Genomic DNA, 21,679 nt, shown 5'->3' with positions numbered 1-21,679 from the left:
AAAACCAAAGGTTTGTATTTAACAAATCTTAGTTACTAAAACGTATCTATGAAGAATTAAGAATTTTTTTTTCTGGAAAATCTAACAGTTTGGTTTCTGTATAGTACCAGTAAAATTGGCTTTCTTTTGGTATTCTTAAGAAAAATTATTATTGAAGTAGAATTGACATACAATTTTATATTAGCTTCAGGTGTACAACATAGTGATTTGACAATCTATGCATTACTCAGTGCTCACCACGATAAGTGTGGTCACCATCTGTCATCATACAATATTATTACAACATTAGTGATTATATTCCCTATGCTGTACTTTTCATCTCCCTGATTTATTTGTTTTAAACTGGAAGTTTATACCTTTTATCTATTTCACTCATTCATTCCTCCACCTACCTCCTTTCTGGCAATCACCAGTTTGTCTTCTGTATTTGAGAGTCTGTTTTGTTTGTTTGTTTGTTTGTTTATTTGTTTTGTTTTTTATATTCCACATACAAGTGAAATCATTTGGTATTTGTTTTTCTCTGCCTGGCTTATTTCACTTAGTGTAATACCCTTTAGGTCCATCCATGTTGCCACGAATGGCAAGATTTCATTCCTTTTTATGGCTGAGTAATATTCCATTATTATATATTATATAATTTATAGTATTCCATTATATACACACATACACAGCACATCTTCTTTATCCATTCATTTATTGATGGACACTTGAGTTGCTTCCATATCTTGGCTATTGTAAATAATGCTGCAATAAACAAGGATGCATGTATCTTTTTGAATTAGTTTTCCTTCAAGTAAATAGTCATGGAATTACTGTATCATATGGTAATTCTATTTCTTAGTTCTTTGAGGAACCTCAATACTGTTTTCTACAATGGCTGTATCAATTTACATTCCCATCAATAGTACATAAGGGTTCCCTTTACTCCACATTCTTGCAACACTTATAATTTCTTGTCTTTTTTTTTCTCTTTAAAAATCTAGCTGTTTAGTTTCTGTGTGGTACCAGTAAAGTTGATTTTTATATTGTATTTTTTACATATCACAAGGCAGGAAAATGTTCTTAGATATGACTGTATGACAGGCATCATCTCTTTTGCCTAAACAAGGCATTTTGTTTGGGGAGAAATGAGTATTTTGCTTACCAGAGAAAGAAGAAACCCCAAAGAGTCTATGTATGTAGTTGGAAAAAAGTAGCTTTAACTTTGAGGGAGGAGAAATTTGAGAGAGGCTGGGGAAAGTGGGGTAGGAGCCAATGAAACAGCTGTCAGTTAATGCCTCTACTTCCTCTGCCCGGGACACATACTTAGAATCTTAAGTAAAATCATGAAGTTTATTTATATGTGGATTTCAGAGGAATTTGGGAAAGGTTCTGAATTCTCTGTGTTGCAGAAACTTTCTAGAATAGAGGTAACCCAGGCAAACAGCAGCATAGCAGAATTTATGTTGTAGGAGCTGTCAGGAGAGCTTTGGGCTGTCAGGGGCTGTAGAAATGAATTCAGGCTGTGCTAAGCCCTATTTCTGAGGGTGTCAGTTTTGCAGAGCTGGGAAAAGGTGTCTGCTCGTGATGTTACAGTCAGGGGCTGTACCCTCCTGATGTATATACGCAGGAGTGATGTGCCACTAACAGCTCACAAATCTCTGATATCCTATTATTTTTTAAAAGAGCACTAATTAACTTTTTTTTTTTTTTTTTTTTACCTCTGTTTCCTTAAAAATGAAAAAGATCAAGAGTGCCTGGATGGCTCAGTTGGTTAGGCCTTCAGTTCGGGTTACAATCCAGGGTCCTGGAATCAAGCCCTCAATCGGGCTCCCTGCTCATCTGTCTGTCTGACCCCCCTCTTATGGACTCTCTCTCTCTCTCTCCCTCTCTTTCTCTTCCTTTTTCGTGCATGTGCTCTCTCTCAGATAAATACATAAAATCTTTAAAAAAAAATGGAGAAATCAGAGATTACCATTCCACTTAAAATGCACAGAAGTGGTCTGTCAGTTTATTTCCTGCCATCTTTACAACAGAAAGTGTGTTAACTTTAAGCAACTAGCTAAGTGTAATGGATTCAAGTCCAATATTCAGCAGAAAATTCATTATCTAATTTTGATAACAATGCATGGATGAGTGAGTTGAACTTGTTTCTGTGTAAATCACTACAGATGTTAAATTTAGCATAGACATAGAAACTCCTGAGTCTGGAGGCTGCAGATTATAATGTTCAACACTCCCACTCAAATGAGCTACTTGTTGAGTCGGTCTCAGATGTATTTTCCTGTTGAGCTACAACAGCAGCTGTGGATGAGTCGGACCACCTCAGTCCTAGAGTTCACCATCATGCTGTCAGTTTGTCCAGGAAGATGGATGAACATATATACTTGCTCTTGAAATCTTGATGAAATCCATTCTTTTCTTCCTCTTCACCCCCAGACTTTCCTGTAGAACTTTTTGATTACTCCGTTTCAGATTATGTTTTGAAAATAAATAGGTTGAATTGATTAGAGCTTTCTACCTTTACATTGCCTTTTTTTAAGTTGAATTTATTGTTGTAAAATAAAAATGTAAAATAGTCTTTCTCATGTCACCTTCCTTTAAAGTACCATTAGGTAAAATGAACATAAAGAATGTTAATAAGATTGTTTCAGGATTAATGCACCAATATTGATGTAGCAAACATTGAGGTTATTAGCAGAAAGCATTTAGCAACACTACTGGGTATAGAAGACTCAGATGCATTTTTGAAAATATATCATTAGCTTTATGGAATTTTCCATTTAACTTTCTTAGTAAGCTACTTTGGATTTAAATGAGTCACAATTGGAAGTAAGGACTGCAGATTCAACCCAGTAAGTGTAATGAGTAGCACTGGAAATGTCCCATTGTGGATCTCTAGTTCCATCTGAGTGTGGAAAAAAAAAAAAAAAGATTATGGTTAATTATAATTAGGAATTCAGTATGTAGCAGTGGATTAGGTGTGAAAGGAATGACTGCTGAAACCCACTGATAATGGTGGTGGTGGGGGTACGGTATAAGGAATGTGAAAATTTCACCTGGAATTGATGAGGTACATTTTGTTAATTAGTGACTCTCAATGTGTTTATATCCTATTAGTGAATTTCTGTTATTCCTTGAATACTGGAAAATGGTGGGCTGTGAATAATGTGTCCTAGTAGAATTTATACTACTTACACGTATTAAGGGGATATTACTCATTCACATTCTCTGTAATACCTCCTCCCCCCACAGTGAAGGATGGTGTGGGGGGAGCAAGTCCCAATGAAGAGGGGATGAGTGAAAAGGGACCTAGGGGAAATTGGTGAAACTGGCTTCACTGGCCTCAGGGAGAGTGGGAAATACTGGTTTGGGAACTATCAAATCTTTCCTTTCTTTCAAATGCATTATTAGGTTAATAGATATGTGATTACTTTTCCCACCCCATACATAATCGTGATACAGAGAGAAGGTATTTTACTCTGTCTGCCATGGTAGTGGGTAGAATTTAATAAATGACAGCTCTTTTCTTTATATGAGTACATTTAAGAGCAAAACCCCATTAACCAAAAATCTGAATTATCCGAAACATGGTGAGACCCTGGAGCCTATTGCTCAGGAAATAAAAGTGGAGATTTAAAATAAGCCCTGCACAGCCCTTCACGTTGTTTATTTATAATAAAGTTTGCCTCATTTACAGAAAACTATACTTTTGTGTATGTGAAATGGCAAAGGTTATCCTTTCCGGTAAGTTGTCTGCATTAGGAAAAAAAACAAACAAGTTTTAGCTACACTAGAAGAACTCCAGATTTATGTAAGACTGTTGCCATGGATTCTTTCTTAGAGCAAGAAATCCTTTATAACACAAATAAAAACCCTTTATTAACTTCTCTGCATTTGAATGGATATTGGGCTTTTCTCAAAGTTGCCTGCAATTATATGTAGCTATTAATCTCTGGAACTCTGAAATTGTATTAATTCTCTAGAACTGCTAATCTAAAGTAGTATTTCCTAACATTTTTCAAATGGTGACTCACTATCACCTTTCTTAATTTCTTCTTCTTCCTGAATAGTAGAATTTAAAATGCTGGAAAAAAACATGGTTTCAATATACATATATTCTTAACATGGAATTATCACATAATTATCTGTAATACTGACTTTTTAAAAATAAGTGTACAGAAGGTCAGTAACCTGATTTGGTGCAGTGTTTTCAGATTTCCCTGACTGGAAGAATCACTTGAGGTGGTGGTTGGATATCATTTGTTAAAAATATATATTCCTGGGACCTACCTCAGTCCTACTGAATCAGATGGGGAGGACCTTGGAATATATTATTCAAATGAATGATCTTAGGAGATTCTTGTGGTCAGGTAAGATTAGGACCAATGGTATTATGTAGTAAAACTTTAGGGTGCATCAGAATCACCTCTGTCTTATTAAAATCCAGATTTCTGGACTCCACCCCTGATTCAGTGGGTCTGGGTTGAAGCCTGAAAAATCTGCATTTTTGGTAAATTCCCTGGTGATGCTGTTACTGCTGGTTCAGGCACCATGCTTTGAGAACCACCGATGCAGTGGAAAGAATGTAGATTTAAGACCAGATACACCTAGGTTCCACTCATATTTGTTAGCTAGGAAGCGTTAGTATAGCTAAGTTAATAACTTTTAGCTTTTTATTCTTCTTTCTCTATTTTCAATTTTTTGCATATACTTAAATAAATTTATATATACACAAGTGTATATATAAATACATACATATAATGCTGGAAGTGTGCTATAAGGTACTCTGGTTAAATATGGAGTGCACATAAAAATAGAGATGAAAGCAGAAAGGAGAGTAAGAGGAGGCTGTAAGTGGGTAAGAAGGAGGGTGAGTAATTGCTGTGTGCCGGAATAACCAGATCCTAGTAAAACAACATAATCTGAATCGAACTCAAGACTACAAAGTGCATCTACTAAAAGTCAAGCTAACTTAGCTTTATGAGATGACAAAGGTCACTTGGCTATATGGGTTTGATAGCATTGATTAATTTGAATGCTTTGTCTGAATCATTAGTGCAGAGATTCTGTAAGATCAGTTACTGAAGAGAAGAAAATAATGTTGAAATGGAGAAACCAATCATCTGAGAGCTGTTTCCCATGTCAGTGGAGGAAAAAATCATTGCAACCTGCTCCCCTTGTACAGAGAACTAATGACATTTGTAAATTTAGCTGTGTTCTAAGAAAACAGTATAGTCATCACATTCAGAGTGCAAACACCATTTTTAAAATAAGGATATTTAAAAAAAATAAGGATATTTTGTTCCATAGATTTTCATGGAGCTTAAACATTTAAGAAGTATATTTTTTTCTTATGCTATGAGAAATAAAAGTCAATTTGAGTGTTAGAGCCCAAAGTTCATACAGAAGCTATATATGAAGATAGTGTTTTCATGGAATTGAACTCCTGGAGAAGGTGTAAAGAAAAGAGGAGCCAGGAGTCAGATGCTTGGGTTCAAATTTTGCCTCTTCCTCTTAGGCAGGGCCCCAGCACGGTGCTTTGCCCTTGTAAATGCTCAATAAGTTAGCTAATCAATAATCATAGATGCAGCTATGGAATTTCTATAAGTTTTTATCCCACAAATATTTATCAAGTGCTTCCACAGTGCCAGGCCTTGTCCCAGGGACTGAGGACATCTACTCTCAGGGAGCTTTGGGAGACAGGCAATGATCTTGTAAATAAGAAAGTTGCTATAATAATCTTAGAGTCTAAGGATGGAGCAATGAGCAAAACAAATATAAAGTTCCTTTCTTTGCAAATTTCTATTACATTACCTTATGTTTAAGTTTGTTCACATTTTTGGGCTCAGTACAGGCATAGATTTCCTGATTAGAATTTCCTGCTTAACCATCAGACTGAATTCCTTATGATTTAATAGAGGTTATTTGCAGCTTAAGAAAAACTGTTCATTTCTGTCCTCTGCTAGGCATTAATAGTTTTTGTCCATATCACCAGAGCAAGTAACAGTGAACTTCATTTGTTTTACTGTCTGTTTGATGTGGCTGTAATTTAAGGCAGCTACAATTAAAATATTACAACTAGAATTCTAAGACTTATCTTCATTTTATTAGGGATTTTATTTATAATTTAGTAACTTTCAGTTTATCGAGGATAGATTGATTACAAAATCTAGGAAGCTTTTGATTCCTACTAACCTCATCATTTTTCTAGTGTTATGTTTGAAAATTTAAGTGAAATTTGTTTCCTGGGGCCAAAAGGAGTGCTATATTAGTCTTGCTGAAATATGCCAAAATTGTATCCATTGTTAACTGTGACTCATGAATGATTGTACTTCCTTCTATAGTGATGTGGGAGACAAAAGCAGAAGAAAAAAATATTAAATTTCCTTACTCTCTACAGCCAATTGACAAGTTCTTAAAACTGGCAGAGTGACATTCCTCTAGGGACTCAGCTATCTCATGTTGATAGGTTGCTAAGGGCAAGAGGCAATCTTAGCTGGACCCCCAGGACTCTGCAAGTCTACCTTATATAAAAATTCCTTTGGAAACCTCTTTTTTCTCTACCCTCCAAGATACATGTTGGCAGTCATCCCCCAAGCGTATGACCCATCGATATATATCTGAAGGATCTCATGACTGAGTTTTTAGTAAACAGTAATAAATGACCTTTTCCTAACAATAGCTAGCCCCCTAGGATTCAGGAAACCTTGTTTCCAAAATACCTGGGAGGATTACATTCTCCCAGCCCTCTCTCAACTTGAAAAGTATAGAATGGGCCACTCCTTGTGACCCAAGTGCAGCTCTTTCTGCCTGTAGGTCCTGTCCCTGTGCTTTAATAAAACCACCTTTCTGCACCAAAGACGACTCAAGAATGCTTTCTTGGCCCTTGGCTTCAAACCCTAACATCTTTCCTACGTCATATAAGATTGTAGCTAATTTAAAGAAAAAATTGAATAAAAGTCTTTATGTTTTGTAGACAAGAGAGCACCTATTTGCCCTCAGGCATGAGTTGTTGGATCAAATCATTGCAGGAGACTGGTACAGGGAAGATTATGGAGGCAGAATCATTAATGGTCTGGGAAGATTTCTTTCTGGCCCAGGGACCAATACTAGTTTTTCTGTGACACATAGAAGACACTGCTCTGAAGTGTATTCACCCGGTGGATTTTTAGCATGATCACTAACATACTTTAAGTAGATAGATTTACTTGTGGACATGAATATTGAAAACTAACAGAGCCCCGTGGAAGCCCTAAAATCAGAGGGCAAAAGCTGCATAGTGATAACAAGAAAATACAATACTAAAAACATTAAAATTTAATGTAGATATGAAAAAAATTTGATAGAGAACAATTTAGGGTTGCAGTGATACTTGGGCCAACTCAGCATGTAAGTTAGATGCAAAACCAGTATCATAAAAGAAGTACCACATGTAGGGAACCTTGAGGCCTCTTCACTGTCTTTAGCACTGGTCTGACCACTAATGATTTGTCCAGGTAAGTAAAATACCTGTTCAGAAGGAATCTGCACAGATAATTAAAACTTCAGAAAATAAGATCCATGAGGAAAATTATATCATTTTTGAAATGCAAATAGAAGTCTGAGAGGCAGCAAAGATTTCTTCTTAAATGATGTATATATGCACGCACACGTGTTAGAGTTTCGTAATACAGAACGAGGTTTGGTGGGTGAGGTCCAGAGCCAACAACCAAGAAATAATTCTTGAGACATCTTTGGTGCAAAATGGTGGTTTTATTGAAGTACGGGGACGGGACTCATGGCTAAAAAGAGGGGTTGTGAGAAGTGGCTGATTATATATATACCTGGCAGTTGGGGGAGGTAGGGAGAAGGAGGGTTTTCAAAAGAACTTTCATATGGTCCTCAAAGAGGATCTACAAGATACGGGAGTCTTTGCCTTTGTCAAGTTAAGGTTGTTTCCCCCTCTATCAAGGCATTAACTTTAAGACAGTTGGGAGCTTCCTGGAGGAATGTCACACTTGTCCCACCCCAGAGTGGGGGGCGGGGGAGTTGCAGGATGTCAGCTCTTGTGCTTAGTCCTCAGCTTGCCTTCTGCTCATCACACTTGCATATAGGAAACTTCTTTAGAAAGTGTCTAATTTCAGTTTTAGAAAGAGTCCAACGGTACTCTCAATCCAGGGTTGGTAAGACTAGTCACTTTTCTAGTCCAAATGAATAAGAAAGTCAGAAAGAGCTATTTCAATCTTGATAATGTAATTCTCATGGAATTCTCTCTAATAATTGTTTGATAAATGTCAATTCAACGAAATGACTTTTACATTTAGAATCTCGGTAAAAAAAATACCATTTTTTCAGAGTAGTTTTTTAAAAATCTTTCTCAAATATGTGGCTTGTCAATGACTCATTATTTTGTCACCCTAGTAATATGTTTCCTTTGTCATTCAAAAAAGGTTTTATTGCTTGGCTTTATGCAAGGATGTTGATTGAGCACCTGCAAATGTTTGCTTTATTGGCATTAATGTTTTCACTGACAATGAATTACTGCATCTGTTTGTGTCTGTTAAATAATTTAATAGAATTTATAGAGCCTGTTTTCTGTTGGCTAAACTGTAAGCAAGTATCAGTCTCTGTCTCATCTTGGATACATTTGAAAGAAAGCCATCCTCTTAATTTGTCTTTTGTCTTTTTAGATGTTGATAAGATACTGAGTGATCGTATATCATTTTTGCATTTAAGTTGAATGTCTTTAATTCAGACTTTATTATTTTTTAAAAGATTTTATTTATTTATTCATGAGAGACACAGAGAGAGAGAGGCAGAGACACAGATAGAGAGCAAAGCAGGCTCCTCACAGGGAGCCAATGTGGGACTCAGTCCCCGAACTGGGATCACGCCCTGAGCCAAAGGCAGATGCTCAACCACTGAGCCACCCAGGTGTCCCTAATTCAAACTTTAGACAAGGGGAAGACAGTTACATAGAAAAACTAAGAATAAGGTACAGAGGTTTCTCCCACAAATGCATAGCCTCCCAACACACTGGTATGTTTGTTACAATCTGTGAACCTACATTGACACATCATCACTCAAAGTCCAGAGTTTACATAAGGGTTCACTCTTAGTATTGTACATTCTATGGGTTTAGACATGTGTATAATGACATATATCATTATAGTATCATACAGAGTATTTTCACTTCCCTGAAAAATCTGTGTTCTGTGTTTTCATGCTTTCCTCCACCTCCAACCACTGGCAACCACTGATCTTTTTACTGTCTCCATAGTTTTGCCTTTCCTAAAACATCATTATAGTTGAGATCGTATAGCATGTAGCCCCCACAGATTGACTTCTTTCACTTAGTAATATACATTTTTAAGGTTCCTCCATGTTTTTTCATGGCTTGATCATTTCTTTTTAGTGATGAATAATATTCCATTGTCTGGATGTATCATGGTTTTACTCATCCATTCGTCTGCTGAAGGACATTTTGATTGCCTTCCATCTCTTCTCGGTTATCCTTCTCCCACTCTCCCATTGTCCTTCTCTTCAATTGTTCTCTCTTTCTTTCCCCTTAGTACAATAGCAAAAACAAACAAAAACCCCTTTGATTCCTCTCTCTCTCTCCAGCCATTGTTCTGTCTCTTCATTGCCCTCCTCAATCAGACTCTTATATTCTCCACACATTCATTCTTCAAGCTACTGCTTTCCACTTTCTATATCCACCACTCCACGAATACTGCACTAAGATCACCAATAGCATTCGTAGTATCATATCCATTGGATGGACATCTTCATCGTGTGAGGCTTCTTACTAGCATTCTCTTCAGCTGCCTACCCCTTCCTTCTTGCAATGTTCTGTTCTCATGGCTGTCGTGACAACATACTCTTCTGGTTTCCTCCTGCTGCTTTGGCTTTCATTATCTATCTTCTTCGTAAGCTTTTCTTCTTCTAACCGATCTCAAAATGTACTGTCACAAAGGTCAGCGTTAGATACGTTTCTCTTTTTATTTTGCCTTTATAAGTTATCTCATCTAGTCCTATGGCTTCAGATACCACAGATAACCCAACCGTTCCCAGTGCCCAGATTTATATCTTGAAGCCAGATGTCTATCCCGAGATGTCGTCCCATTTTGCAACTGCATTCTCAACACTTCCAGAGCCACTCACAGATCTGCTCCTTCTCTAGTCTGGTCTACTTCTACAAATGGCTCCTCCAGCCTCTCAACTGCTCAAACCAGAGATCTGGGGAGTCATTCTTAGTGGCCCCATCTCCCTGTCCCCAGTTCTTCCAAGTCCACTTCCAGTAAGTCTTCAAATAAAACCATTTCTCTTATTCCCACCTTAGGTCAGTATACTCTGGTTTCTTGTGTTTCACCATCTGAGAGAGATGCACCGTAATAGTTCTGTATTCCAAATCCAGCTAGAGATACTTTTTTAAGTAAGAACTTTCACCTCTCTGACATAAAATCTCTATAGAATACATTCCAGATATTTTTAGAAATGGCTTTCATAGCCTCACCTGATCTGCCTCCTGCCTGACCCTCTAGCTTGATTTCATTCTTGTCCTTCTGTCATTGGGTTTGCTTCAGAGGCCTGCCGTTAGTACAGTTACTTTAGGATCTTCCTTTGTTTTTCTTCTGTACAGAATGTTCTTCCCACACTATTTGCCTGGCAATTTGCCTAGTTTAAATGTTAGTTCCTCAGGAGACCTAAGGGACCCCGGTCCGAACTAAATTAGCGCCCCCTTACCTAAAATATTTTCTTTTTTTTTTTTTTTTTTTAATTTTTTTTTTTAATTTTTATTTATTTATGATAGTCACAGAGAGAGAGAGAGAGAGAGAGAGGCAGAGGGAGAAGCAGGCTCCATGCACCGGGAGCCTGACGTGGGATTCAATCCCGGGTCTCCAGGATCGCGCCCTGGGCCAAAGGCAGGCGCTAAACCGCTGCGCCACCCAGGGATCCCACCTAAAATATTTTCTTTCAGTGCATTTCTTACAGTCTTTAATTTCATGTTTGTATGATTGTCCTTTGATATATCTTTCTACTACGAGTGACATCGCAGTATACCTACCTAGGTGAGTGGCTGCCTGCTTACCTAGATGAGTGCCTGGCACAAAATTGTGGCTTTATAAATGTATATTGAAAAGCATTTAAAATATTCCAAAATTATGAAGAATTTTCCACACCATATTCTCTTTTTTTTAGAGGCCTTTCTGCCAAGTAACATAGCACTTTTGGGAAGAAATAACTAGAATAAGTGGCATTCCCCTTTATTCAACATTCAGTGAGGAAAAAATAGCTAGAGTTGTAAAATTTGCATTCCTGACCATGGTGTAGGGTGAGAAGATACTCTGGGAATGAGAAAAATATAGTAGTAAAAGGCAGAGGTAGTGTGAACTTATAGAAGTAAATTCAACCAGGAATAGGAATATCTGGGTTTTGCATCCAGCTCTGCCACTGATTTATATCTTTTTGGAAAGTTATTCAGTCTCTTTGTGTCCTGGATTTTCTCATCTCTAAAATCTTGTGGAGATCTCATGAAAAAAAGAATGTGGACACCCTTTGAAAAGTATAAAGCTTCTTAGAAATGTGAGATGCTCTTACTCTCCTTATTTTGATTTTCATTTATGAACATAAAGTAACTTTACTTGGAGGTTGTTAAAACAATAATGAAACTTAGTCACTGTCATTGATGGGACTAGCTGTTCCTTTCTCTCAATTTATAAAAGTTATTGTGAAAACACCACCTAGGGATGATAACATGAAAGTGAGTGAGTGTAGTGAATTCATTATGGATTTCCTTTGTAATTCTTTCCTGATAGCAGTGCTAATTAAATTTAAATATGTTGGGGTGTCAAGTTTCTTTTTCTAAGAGATTAATTACAGATTAGTCTCAAAGCTATTTGTAACTTACCATGCTTTTTTCATTGTAAAATGTTTAGAAAAAAATGCTGTTTTAGGAAAATGATTATAGATTATAAATGATTTTATTAAGTACATTATTTCCCTGTCATTCTACCAGTTTTATAATAATAAATGATTTAATGTCCTTTTCCACTGATAATTTAAATGAGAACTAAGAGATGAAACATTATTTTGAAACAAGTTTAATTTAATTGACTCAGCACGGTTTGGAATTTTTGCTGCCTGTGATCCTTTTATGATTAAATACTAAAGAAAAATCTGTAATGTGAATACTTTTATTTCTTCACCATGGGATTCACACTCCCTGGGATAAATCCTTTTCAGAGAACATTAGTAGACATATTAGAAATTTATCCTCTCAGGAGTTGTACCAGTTTCATCAATGAATGGGAATTTGAAGTCCTTTAGTAAGACTAATGGCCTAATATACAATAATGACAACAAAACTCCCACACAATTCAAACTGTCTTTTAAATATCTTTGTGTTTAAACAAATTGATGGCCTAGAGATCAGTATGTGTTAATACAGAGTCCTGCAAATGGTGTGATGTTCATCTTGTTTTTAAAACTGCTGAGATGAGCAAGTCTAACTATTTCAAATTTTACAGGGTTGTGTAAACTCTCAGTGCCAAGAAAACAAGCCACCTGGCAGCTTTTTAAAACAGTGAGCCAATACTTAAGAATATGCACCAGAATTCACTGTTAGAATGTCAACTGAATTTGGCTCAGATTTACATGGGATATGACAGCATTTTTATTCTAGTTACCATTTCTTATTTTCTTATGATTATATTCTCATGCTGCAAATTATATTCTCATGAAGTAATTTCTAGTGGTAATTGAGCAGATTTAGTGTACTTTAATATATTGACAACCATTATATTTCCTGAAAGTGCAAAAATGACTCAGAAAGATACTGTTTTGGGATCCCTGGGTGGCGCACCGGTTTAGCGCCTGCCTTTGGCCCAGGGCGCGATCCTGGAGACCCGGGATCGAATCCCACATCGGGCTCCCGGTGCATGGAGCCTGCTTCTCCCTCTGCCTGTGTCTCTGCCTCTCTCTCTCTCTTTCTGTGTGACTATCATAAATAAATAAAAATTAAAAAAAAAAAAAAGAAAGATACTGTTTTAAGTGACATTTAAGATAGAATATTGAGTTCATTAGTTGAATTTCCTAAGTTCACAAGGTAATGTAGGGAGTTAAGTATAGTTGGTAGAAGATTGTTCTAAGTGGTAAGGATGGACAGACATTACTCTATGCATTGGGATAAGAAATCTCTATTAAAGAAGAGATTTTATAGCTGTGAGTTAGGTTACAAATGAAAGATTTTGTGCACTGGGATATGTTTTCTGAAGATAGGAGAGTGTGTTAAAGAGGACAGAATATAAAGGTAAATTTGGAGTCACATATCTAGAAAAGAAAATAGAGGGTTAGGCTAAGGCTAGTTATGGAGAATTTTGAAGGCTACACTTTGTACTTTATGAAAATGGTTGAAATTTTTATAATTAGTATGTGTGCTTTGAAGGATTAAAGTTCTTGTAACCTATATGGAATTCCTGCTGAATGTATTTCTTTGAAATGTATTTAAGTCCTAATTTAATACAGCAGATTTGAATCTCATTATTGGTGGAGTGCATTTAATTGAAATCAAATTGATTTAAACAACTAGTCAGGAGATCTCAGTTTAATTTCTTTTCTTTCTCTGGGAACATTCATCTACTTATATCCATTCTCAAAGCTTAGAGGTAGCAAAAGTTTAAGAGGAGACATACTATACGTTCTCATTTAAATTGATTGTTTAAGTAGTTATGAGATTAATTTCATAGATATATTATAAAATTTTATTGTTTTGGAGATTCTTTCCACCAAGGCTAGTTAAAGTCAATAGTTCTAAATGTAAGATTCTAAAGTAATTTCCAAATCAAAGTATCAGGATACTTAAAGGATATTTTATTATACTGTAATAGGGATACATTGACCAATCCCAAGAATAGTAAACATTTAAAATGTTATATTTAACTAAAATGACATTGGTATAATATTTTAATAAAAATACTTTAATAAAAATAAAAACACATGCACTTTGAAATTGTAACCATTTTAGTTATACCTCAAATAAGTCTGAAGATAGTTATCAGTAATTATCTCTACAAAGTATAACTTTCTGATAATTAATGAGGTAATTATAAGACTGTTTCTATGGAAATATCTTTAACATGTTTCCTCATAATATATGCTAATATATGTTAATTTCAAATAATTTGAGCAATACAGAGAACACTAATTCCATAATTTTGCTCATTTCCCCCTAGAGATAACTACTACCTTTGGAATATATTCTTTCAGATTTGCCATTTATAATTAATGAGATCTCATACTACATGTACTTTTTATAATACCTACTTTTTAAGTACACAACACACACACACACACATAGATTTATCATTTTAAGATTTCTAGATCTATGTCATCCATTAATAGTACTGCATATAATCCTGTGGCATTAATGTACCATAATTTATTTTGCCAGTCCTTACTGAGGATAGGAATTTATTAGTTTACTTGTAATTTTTTAATATTAGCAACAGAGTGGCATTGAACAGCCTTGTACTTATATCTTTGTTTTTGTACTTATATCATTTGTTCAAATATTTTCTTAAGATAAATTTTTAAAAATAATATTGCTAGATCAAAGTAGATGCATCCTTAACATTTTATTTTATTTTTACTTTTTTTAAGATTTTATTTATTTATTCATGAGAGACATAGAGAGAGAGAGAGAGAGAGAGAGAGAGGCATAGACAGAAGCAGGCCCATGCAGGGAGCCTGACCTGGGACTTGATCCTGGCTCCAGGATCACGCCCTGGGCTGAAGGCAGCGCTAAACCGCTGAGCCACCTGGGCTACCCCATTCTTAACATTTTAAAACATATTGCCACATTGCCTTGCAGAAAAATTGTACCAATTTATATTCAATTTAACATTGAAAATTCCCATTTTCCCATTACCTTACATTTTTTAAGCTTTGATATTTTTACAGGAAAAAATAATAATTTTGTTATTTCATAGCATTTTTTGTAAAATGTGTTTGAACCTTTTTTCATATAATTTTGAAGCAGTCATATTTTGTGAATTTATCTTTTCCAAAATTAGTTTGTGAACACTTTATGTAAGTTAAGAAAGATTTAGCAAATATTTTGCATTTTGTGGATTTTTTTTTTATTTGGTTTTAAGTTTTTATGTGATCAGTTTTTATCAGTGCTTTCCTATGTGGTATCTGGCCTTGAATATTTTTTAAGTAGAGATTTTTCTCCACTCCAAAATTATACAAATATATGGTTACATTTTTTTTCTAGTACTTACATGTTTTATTTCATCTTTAATCCTTATAAAATTATTTTTTAGTCTGTCATAAAAGGAGAATCTAGGGGTTTTTTTTGTTGTTGTTCAAATGGGTAGTGAATTTTTTCAACATTAATACTTAAATAATACTGTTGCCTTTGTTATTTGAAATGCCACTTCTACCTCTACCTCTTGAAACAATCCCACTGCTTTTTATAACAATTTTTTTGGTATTTATCTGCTAATTAGTGGAATTTACCAATCTTATCTTTCAAGTAAGTATTTTTTATGTTTTCATTTATTTGATCCTTCTTTTTTGACTTTAAATGAAATAAAATTATACATATCTTTGCACATATTTTGTTAAATTTGTTCTTGGCTGTATTGTAATATCTGTTATTAATTCGAGTAGGAGTCCCCTCACCTCTACCCACCCATGCTATTACATTTAGAAGCAGGCTGATGTATGAGACAGCTATTAAGATTTATTCATTTATTTAGAGAGAGAGAGGATGAATGGGATGGGCAAAGGGAGAGAGAGAATCTCAAGCAGACTCTGTGCTGAGTGTGGAGCCTGACTTGGGGCTCAATCTTGCCACCCCAAGATCTTGACCTGACCTGAAACCAAGTGTTGGTGGCTTAACCAACTACAGCACCCAAGTGCCCCTAATTTTTTAATATTTACATTTTATTTTGATATCATCACTTTTATTAGTTATGATAATTTTTCAGTTGATAATTTTGGATTTTCTAGGTAAATAATTATAATCTCTGCAAATAATAATGTACTTTCACCTCCTTTACAATATTTTACACTTAATTTCTTATCCTTGTCTTATTGCTTTGACTTAAGTATCCAAAATTATGTTCACATATAGAACAAATGGTAGGTTTTTTATTTTGTTTCTTTTTTGTTTTAATGAGAATGCTTCTAAATTTTTACCAGTTGGTATGATATTTCCTCCAGGATTCTGGAATAAGATTTTGGTCATCTTAAAGAAATTTTCTTCTCTTTTCATTTTATAAAGAATTTTGCTGGGAATTAATGTTGTATTTTATCAATTGCCTTTTGGAGAACTTATAGGTAAATCCTATAGGTAAATCCTATTGGTTTTTCTCTTTTAACCTATTTATTTATTGAAGTACATTGGTGGAGTATCTAATGTTGATCCATTCTTACAATCCTGGAATAAACCTGACTTTTTGAAGGATTTATAGCTCTTTTATTTATTTATTTATTTATTTTTATTTTTTTTTAATTTATGATAGTCACAGAGAGAGAGAGAGAGAGGCAGAGACATAGGCAGAGGGAGAAGCAGGCTCTATGCACCAGGAGCCTGACGTGGGATTCGATCCTGGGTCTCCAGGATTGTGCCCCGGGCCAAAGGCAGGCGCTAAACCACTGCGCCACCCAAGGATCCCCCTATAGCTCTTTTAATATATTGCCTTTACTTATATTCTTAACTGAGATGTAACTAAAATTCTCTGTTTTGCAATATTATGCTTTTCAAAGCGATTTAGCATGCTTTATTTCCTTTGATCCTTGAGATAGCTCTATGATTTAGGCTAGGAATTATATTCTTTTGACAAATAAAAACAATAGACATAGAACTTTTGTACAGTGTCACGTAAATAGGTGGGGATGGTGAGAGTAAAATCCATTAGTCCCCAACCCAATGCTTTGGGGAGAAGGAATTTAATTATTTCAGTAATTTCTATCAATAAAATATGGACTCTGAGTTTTATTGTCATAAATAAAAACTATCCTTACACAGTTTTCTTTTACATTTTTCTAAATTAAGATAATCATTTGTCTCATTTCGACCAAGGTTGCCCTCACTAAGTATCAGTGTGGTGGGCGGTTGTAGGATGGTGGGGGTAGCATTCATCCTAAGAGTCTCTGTGTTGAGAATATGCATTCTCTGAGATCTGTCATCTGTTTGTTGCACATGGACAGATGTTGACATTCAGTTAATCAGAGTCATACAATAAGGATTAAAGTGTTAGATGGTTCTATCCTATTGCGGAAGTTATGGATAAAACTTGAAACCTTTAATCAGATTCATCTTGATGTTCAGGTCAAGTTAGCTGTTTGAGCCAAAGCTTTTATATCTCTAAGGTCATTAATCCTGAAGGACATATTCTATTAGCACTACAAGAGAGAAAAGGCATTAAGGATATGTTTTTACATTGCATTGGGTCAAGAGAATTTCTATTTTATTTGTGGTTCATGGATCTACCTTGTAAAAAGTTTACGGATTTCTTTTAGGTATTTATTACAGAAAAAATATTCAATTGGGAAGTTTAAAGTAATTTAAATGTAAGTTTTAGAATCTATAAAGACAATACAAGTGCAAGAAATGGTCCATTTGTTAATATATACATATATTTATTAAATGGCAGACTAGACTTCTCCAGTCCAGGAAAATTTGATTTAGTTTATAAATGAATTGTTTCTTAAGTTTGAATAGAATTGTAGTTTTATTAAATTGACATTTAATCTCCATGTCCCAAGTCACACAAATTTATAAAATGTTTTAAAAAATAAATTCAGTGTTTTTAAATTTCCTGTAAGATTTTTTTCTTACTGAGAAACGTACATGTATCTATTACTATATAGTACAGTGGCACTGATTCCATTTCTAAGAAATATTTTTAATAGTTATGTTTTACACATACCCTAATTAGAATTTATAGATGATATATATACTCTGAAATCTTGTCCTCACCAAATATTGCACAAAAAACTATGAATTCCTGGAAGTTGGTCGTTTTTAGAATTCTATTTTTGTTAATAAAACTTTAAGCTCTGAAGCAAGGCTGATTATATCTCTTATTTCCATTTAAACTGAAGATAACTCAAAAAAAAGAAACTAAGATAACTCTGATTTTCTTTTTTTTTAGAATTAAGAAATAATTGGCATATAACATTGTATTAGTTTTAGGTGTACAACATAATGATTTGAAATGTGTGTATTTATGAAATGATTACTAGAATAAGTTTACTTAACATCCATCACCACATAGTTACAATTTTTTCTTGTGATGAGAACTTTTAAGATCTATTCTTCTAGCAACTTTCAAATTCTGAATGATTTTTTAATTTTTATAAATCTGTTTCTGAAACTATAGTAACACTATGATAAAGTGGTAGAACTCAATAGTATTGAAATATGCTTTTCACTTTTAATTATGCTTTATTCAAATTTAGATGATTAAAGGAAATGCCAAAGTGACTAAAAATCAATGTAAATAATACATTGATGTCTAATATTTGATGGTAAATATAAGCATTAAACACTGAAAAGTGAAAAGTCACAATGAAGGACAAACTATTCTGTGAACTGGTTATTTAGCACCAAAAGAAAAATAGAAAATTTTGTCAGGAACATTTTTGAAATGGGATCTATTTAAGAATGTTCCATTCCTGTTGATATTTTGATTTTTCAGGTAAAGTAGTATAAGTAAATATGCAATATTAGAATGAAAAAATCATGCATGCACAATTATGCATTCAAAATTATGTGTAGATTTGGGTTTTTTTTTGTTTTTATATATATATATATATATATATATTTATATGTATAGATTTGAAGGCCTACCTTATTATTTATCAATTTCTGATGGTTACCTTAATAAAGCATCAAGTTTTGTGCTTATACCTATGAAATAATAATTACATTTAATGTCTATAATAATACACTGAAAGTGATGCATTACATACAGGTATTAAAAGAATACATTTACTTATTCTTCGTTACAAGGGCTTAATTTAGGGACCATGCCATACTGTTGTCCATAAAGAGCACCTCCCATGAATCCTGTCACCAGAAACAACAAAGTCTCCCCTGGCATAAGTTCAGCCAGATTCTTAGGCCCTGCTGTGTGGGGAGTCTCGCGAGAAAGCACAGAATCCTATCTCAGTCTTCAGGCCCACTTGGTTCTTGGCACCGATGAATTGTAAATGTATTTTTTTTTGAGTGTGAGGTGGACATCTGTCTTCAGGGGACAGGACTAAAAGCAGCATGTCATTCCTGGGAGGCCACTGAATAATTGTTAAGTAACCTTTATTGGTGTCTACTTCACTTTGTTCATATTGGCACTTCTGAGGCACAGTAATATATTATCTTGGGATTTATAATAAACAAAATCATGTATTGCGTGTGGCAATTGGGGTTCGTTGAAAAAGGTCATGTTTTTGACTAGAAAAATGGGAGTGTTAATGTTCCTTGTAACTGTGTACAAAGTAGTGGATCGTGAAGGTTACAAGCAGAGATCAGTAAGATTTAAGTGAGAAACAAGGCCTTTTCCATGGCAACAGTTGACACTATAAAGGAACATCTATGCTTGTGGACTTGAGGGGAAATAAGAGTTGAGAATAGAAAGTCTGTCAGTCAGTGAGGTTTCACAACAACCAACCTCAGGGTTTGTGCCCTAATGCTGTTAGGGAAAACAGAAATGGCAGCAATCAGTGAAACTATAGGACGAATTGAATGTTGGAGACATGGACATTCTGTCCATGTCCAGATAACCAGCTGTTACCTGTCCGGTTTCCCTGTGGCCAGGTCTCCTCATCTACATGGACTTAATTTCCATACAGGTGAAAAAAATTCTAACAGGTGAAATAGTCTTTGATTTTTATCTGTCACTGTTGATCTGTAATGAACAGTCAATAATTTTTATTGGGTTTTAATGGTTTTGCTTCTTGAGTGAATCACAGAGATGAAGCATATAGAAGAAGGTCAAGCAAAAGTAATTCTTCACCTTTACTGTTGTTGAATACACATCATATCAGTAGGTTTATTTATAAAATAAAATAACATTTTATTTTTTTAAAGATTTTATTTATTTATTCATGAGAGACACAGAGAGAGAGAGGCAGAGACACAGGCAGAGGGAGAAGCAGGCTCCATGCAGGGAGCCTGACGTGGGACTCGATCCCGGGTCTCCAGAATCTCACCCTGGGCCGAAGGTGGTGCTAAACCGCTGAGCCCCCCGGGCTGCCCAAATAAATAACATTTTAAATATGTAAATCAGGATATGGTATTCTTTATATTGTGATGCAAAGAGGATATTATGGTGTTATTTATCATTATCAAAAATCTTATCATTTTTTGAATCAATTTCTTCCCAGCTTTTGTTAAAGATTTCAAACCAAAGCCTTGTTATTTTGAGACAAACATTATTGTCTAGAGGAGGACAAAGAAACCTTTGTCTCAAAAATGAGAATGATAGAATGTGACTCAAAATTAGCATTAAGCTAATTTTGCAATTCCAGTTATTTTAGCAGACATTATAAAATTATTAATCTACTGAAAATCTGGTACTATTGTCATTAATAATTTGCTTTACAGTGTGACTATTAGCAATTACAGTAGTGCCCCCTTATCCTCCAGTGGATGCCGGAAACCACAGATAGTACTGAACCCTATGGATAACTGCATTTTTCCTATACATACATACCTATGATAAAGTTTGGTTCATAAATTAGGCACAGTAAGAGATGAGCAATCACAACTAATAATAAAACAATTGTGACAACATACTGTTATGAAAGCTATGTAAATGTGGTCTCTTAAAATATCTTATTGTAGTACTCACCCCTCTTCTTTCCGTGATGATGTGCGGTAATAAAATGTCTATATGATGAGATGAAGTGAGCTGAATGATGGAGGCACTGTGAGGTGGTGTTTGGCTACTATTGACCTTCTGACAAAAGGTCAGAAGGAGGATCATTTACTTCTATATTGTGGTTAACTGAAACTGTGGAAAGTGAAACTGCAGATAAGGCGGGGGTGGGGTGGGGTGGGGGGGTAGGGGGACACCCTACTAGGGAGCATGGCAACAGGATCTTGGTGTCACTAAGCCCACTGATGCCATCTTCTGGGTTCCTGCAGCAAACTTTTACAAGCCACACTTAGATCTTTCTAGCACATCTAGGAATAATGGATGCTCTTCCATCTAGGAAGAGCTGTGTAATTTAAAATTATATTGAGGTTCCATGTGGAAGTTGTATTCGTTTTCTTGTTAAATGGCAATGCTTTTAGTATTATTTTACCTAAGATCAGCTTTATAGATTTTGAACATTTCATTTTTTATTTTTATTTTTTAATTTTATTTATTTATTTATTTATGATAGTCACACAGAGAGAGAGAGAGAGAGAGGCAGAGACACAGGCAGAGGGAGAAGCAGGCTCCATGCAGGGAGCCTGACACGGGATTCGATCCCAGGTCTCCAGGATCACGCCCTGGGCCAAAGGCAGGCGCTAAACCGCTGCGCCACCCAGGGATCCCCGATTTTGAACATTTCAAAGCTTAGTTTGCCTCTTGTCTCCTTTTAATTATCTCAGTAAAGGCTCTAGGGTTAAAGATATAATTTAACTATATATAATTACTATAGTACTTTTGTTTAATATTGCCCTTGTTGACTCTTTTTCCCCTCCCTGGTCTTGGTT

The 21,679-nt window shown here is 35.0% G+C and overlaps 1 protein-coding gene and 1 long non-coding RNA gene across 2 annotated transcripts in view; one reads left to right on the top strand and one right to left on the bottom strand.

The window, feature by feature from the left end:
• Nucleotides 1-21,679, top strand: part of PLCL1 (phospholipase C like 1 (inactive)) — a 328,672-nt gene that overhangs the window by 225,431 nt on the left and 81,562 nt on the right. The window lies entirely within an intron of this gene.
• Nucleotides 1-21,679, bottom strand: part of LOC140625575 (uncharacterized) — a 48,535-nt gene that overhangs the window by 3,043 nt on the left and 23,813 nt on the right. The gene's annotated exons all lie outside the window — the stretch shown is intronic.

The sequence above is a fragment of the Canis lupus genome, chromosome 36 (assembly GCF_048164855.1).
Source record: "Canis lupus baileyi chromosome 36, mCanLup2.hap1, whole genome shotgun sequence".
NCBI classification, from domain to species: domain Eukaryota; kingdom Metazoa; phylum Chordata; class Mammalia; order Carnivora; family Canidae; genus Canis; species Canis lupus.
The sequence above is the reverse complement of the archived record's forward strand: the minus strand, read 5'-3'. Positions and strand labels throughout refer to the sequence as shown.